Source organism: Meles meles, chromosome 1 (assembly GCF_922984935.1).
Source record: "Meles meles chromosome 1, mMelMel3.1 paternal haplotype, whole genome shotgun sequence".
NCBI classification, from domain to species: Eukaryota; Metazoa; Chordata; class Mammalia; order Carnivora; family Mustelidae; genus Meles; species Meles meles.
This window is the reverse complement of record NC_060066.1, coordinates 62,157,792-62,162,327: the sequence shown is the minus strand read 5'-3', so window position 1 is coordinate 62,162,327 and position 4,536 is coordinate 62,157,792. Positions and strand designations below refer to the sequence as shown.

Here is a 4,536-nt window from a genome sequence, read left to right as displayed (position 1 = left end):
CTTTTTCATCTGTGTAGTGGGAGTAATAACGGCAATTCGCTCACATAGTTGCAATTAGGTAATTTATGTGAAGAGATAGCATGTGGTAAGTGCTAACCAAATGATGATGGTGGTCGTAATGCTGACTGATCTGGAGAGGCTTTTACACTTTACTTGCATCTGAATCACCTGCAGGATTGGTATTAGAATGAATTCTGATTCAGTGGGGTTGGATGAGTCTGATTCTTTCTATCTAAGAGGTTCTCGGGGAGGCCCATGTTTCTGATCCATGGACCATATTTTCTCTAACCATAGGCAATCTGGTCTGTTTTCTGATTCACTGTCAGTCATATGTTAATTTGCCTTTCAGTTCCTGACTATGGGATTTAGTGAGTTTGTATCTTCCAAAAGACCAAAGCAACCGGGATAGAAGTCAGGATAGAAGCCTATTGACAATTTACTCGCTTACAGGTCTAGGTTTATACTCAGCAGTTTGTCCCCTCTGTACTTTCACCAGTGAATCAGGATTTCAAAAAGCCTTTTGAGCCACGTCTGGCTCCTTTGCTTCTGTTTCAGTCAGAAATGTTTCAATCCTATCATCCTTTGACTGTCCCATGGGGTATATGAGGTCTTTGTGTCCTGCTGTCTGCTAGACCCAAGTATCCCTAACAAGTAGAAAAAGGAAATCAGAAAGTAAACACCTCCCCATTAATCAGCCTCCTGTCTCCTCCTCACTCCTATCTGATGGTGTCCTGTCTACAGCTTCCCCTTCGGTGCTCTGCCCACCTTGACCACAACATCTCTGACTCTGAAACCTACAGTTTGCTACTTATTGGTGTCAGCCCTAAGCCTTCTCCAGGCTTCTTGACCTCTTACTTCTCACATATTCAGTTGAATTAGTTCAGTGATGTTTTGAGCCCCAATACTAGCTGCCGACACCTATCCTGTTATGTTCTGATACTCACATTTGTCTAGCGAAAGTTATTCAAAGATCTGGGCCACAGTAGATCAGCTGCTGAGGATACAGGAGTCTACAATGTATTTTCTCTATGGAGACATCACCTGATTTTCAGTAGTGTTGGGTGGTCAGGCACAGAGCCACAGACCTGCCCTGTGTCCTCGGCAATATGATATTGCAAATTTCACGAGGAAGGCAACTTCCCCATTTGGAGTTGTAGCCGATAGGTTGGTGAGGTAGAACAAACTGATAGACATTTAGGGAACATTTTCTCATTCATGTTTAGAGACACTGCAGTCAATGCAAAGAGCAGGGAGCCCGGCATCACATTAGATCAGGATTTGAATTTCAGCTTCAGTTTTTACTAGTTATGAGAACTTGTGTAAGTTATTACATATATATGTATGATATATATAATATATATACACACATATAAATGTGCATTTATATGCACATGTATCTTCCTTTTTTTTTCTTTTTCTAGCTTCTTTATGTGAAAGTTAGGTTGTTCATTTGAGATTTTTCTTACTTCTTGAGGAGGCCTGTAAGGCTATAAACTTCCTTCTTAGAACAGCTAAAAGCTTAGAACAGCTTTTCCTGTATTCCAAAGATTTTGAACCACTGTGTTTTCATTTTTAGTTTTCTCTCTCTCTTTCTCTCCATATATGTATATGAAATTTCATATATATATATGAAATTTCTCCACATATGTATATGAAATTTCATATATATATATATGAAATTTCCTGTTTGATTCCTGCTCCCTTTTCTCTCTCTTCTTCTTCTGGGATCCTTATATTGTGAATGTTATTATGCTTGATGATGTCATTGAGTTCCCTTAATCTATTCCTGTTTTTTATTATTCTTTTTTCCTTTTGCTTTCTGCTCATCCTGCAAGTGGTCCCTGCAGGGACCAGTACCACTCCAAAGTGACTCCTGCTCTGGGAAGAAAGGAAGATAACTATACACACTAGTTTGCCTGCAGCCCCACTGTTCCAACCTTATAACTAGCAGCACAGAGAGAGTACCTTTCCCATCATTGGATTTGCAGCCCGAGCAGACAGTCTGAGGGCAAGCATCTGATCTGACTGCCATCCCTATTCACCAATGAGAACTCCCCAGGAAGGAGCACAAGGAGAGAACCCCATAGTTCAGAGTGACAACAGCCCCAGCAAAGAGGCATCTGGTCTAACTTGCTGATTCCACCCAACTACAAGCCCACAGAAGCCCCAGACTGGCCCCTTAATGGCACAGAGACCAAATCCTGCCCACAACAGGCAGTGTGGGCCATTGCAGCCCACTGGACCTCAGGCAAATGAGGCTCAGCCACAATAGTAGTGTATATGCAACCCACATAAGAGACACCTCTGAAGTGTCTGGTTCTGGTGAACGGGAGTACTGCACTGCAAGGCACCACAAGACCCCTTCTTCATAAGGCCACTGCTTTCAAGATGAGGAGACGTAGCTGACTTTCCTAACACATAGAAGCAAACACAGAAAGTTAGACAAAATGAAGAAACAGGAATATGTCCCAGATGAAAAACAGGACAACACCACAAGAAAGAGCTAAAGGGAACAGAGATAAGCAATACGCTTGATCAAGAATCTGAAGTAATGGTCATAACGACACTTACTAGACTTGAGAAAAGAGTGGAGGATCTCAGTGAGACCTTCAACGAAAAGATAGAAAATATTAAAAAGAACCAATCAGAGATGAAGAGCACCATAATGAAAATAAAAATACTAGAAAAAATCAATAGTAGGTTAGAGAATGCAGAAGAACAGATCAGAGAGTTGGAAGACAGAGTAATGGAAAGCAGCCAAACTGAACAGTATATAAATTCCTTTTAAAAATAAGATATTCTTATAGTGGAAAAAATTTTACATGTATGCTAAATAACATAACAAGCCCTAAAATACTTGTAAGGATCTTTTTTTTTTTTTAAGATTTATTTATTTATTTATTTGACAGAGAGAAATCACAAGAGAGGCAGGCAGAGAGAGAGGAAGGGAAGCAGGCTCTCCGCTGAGCAGAGAGCCCGATGTGGGACTCGATCCCAGGACCCTGAGATCATGACCTGAGTTGAAGGCAGTGGCTTAACCCACTGAGCCACCCAGGCGCCCCCCTAAAATACTTGTGTACACATAACTGTGCTTCAACAGTTATGAGCTCATGGCCAATCTTGTTTCATCTCTACCTTCATTCATTTCCCTCTCTGTATTATTTAGAAGCAAATCCTAAATCTCACACGAGCTCAACAATAAATATTTCAGTATATATATCTCTGAAAGATAAAGTCTCTTTAAAAAGACTAACCATAATGTCTTTAATAACAAAGTTTAAAATTCTGTAATATGATTAATATCTAGTAAATGTTCAAATTTCTAATTGTCTCTCTTTTTTTTTTTTTTACATTGTTTGAATGAGGATCCAAAGAAGATCGAAACACTGAGATTGGTTAAAAATGTTTCAGGTCTTAGCTTTGCGCAGTGGCAGTATCGTAGCCAATGAGGTTTATCCGAGGCGCGATTATTGCTAATTGAAAAATGTTTCAGGTCTTTTATAATTTATCTTTTTCCTCCATTACATTTCTTCCCTTGAATTTATTTATTGAAGAAACTGGGTTATCTGTAGACTTTGCCATCATTTGAATTTTACTTAGTGCCGAACTATGCTGCCATTTATCAGGTTTCTTTAACCAATTACTGTTCAGTTGCTATTTGGACGCAGAATCTTGATCATTTCGAGTACTTTTTTCTTGGCAAGAGTACTTCAGAAGTAGTGCTGTGCTTTGTCATCAACAAGCACATAATTTCTGTTTCTCTTGTTTTTGTGATATCAACAGCCATTGATGATTCAATGGTTAGAGCCACTAATTCATGAGGGGCTGCAAAATGGCGATATTCAAAATCTAATTTTCCTTCTTCATTTATTAGCTGAAATATCTGTATAAAGAGAAACTTTCCCTCATCTGCTATTGGGTTAACCAAAGGTGTAGTTTGCACAAAAACCAGTATTCAAAATAAGAAGCCGATACTTGAGAAGCATTTAACAATGACCAATAATTTATCCTTATGAATTCATATACTTTAAATGTACTTGAAATACTTCAATCTAATTGCATTTCTTAACCTTATTTATTCTCACCCATTTTTGACCAATGGGTAACTCTTTGAAGTGATTCCTGTGTACTTTGACATTATTTTCTTCTACGTTTTTAGCTTTATTGCAATGTAGCATAAAAAATTGACCAGAGCAAGTACACACATTTATTTACAAGACCAAAATTCTGAAATCTCTGAGAAGTTCTGGTTCCTATAGTGGGAAATTATATTTGGAGATTATAATCTGGGCACTAAGAGTGCTTATTGCCACTGGGATTGGTCATTATTTCTAGGTCTTTTCACTAAGCAATGCAAGGAAAATTTTTGTTTTAAATAGAATTCATTATAAATTTAGATTGACAATTTGAATTCAGATTGAAGAGTGCAGAATTTTTATTTAATCTCTTTGATCTTAAATCTTAATCTCCTTTCCTCATCCTCAGAATCTGAGTCCCAGTTATGCAGAATGACAGAATTAGAATATCAAGTGTTTC

General features: G+C 38.3%; 1 pseudogene; it reads left to right on the top strand.

Moving 5' to 3' along the window:
- Positions 1-3,416: 3,416 nt before the first annotated feature.
- On the top strand, positions 3,417-3,548 carry LOC123927778 (annotated as a pseudogene).
- The last annotated feature ends 988 nt before the right edge of the window (positions 3,549-4,536 follow it).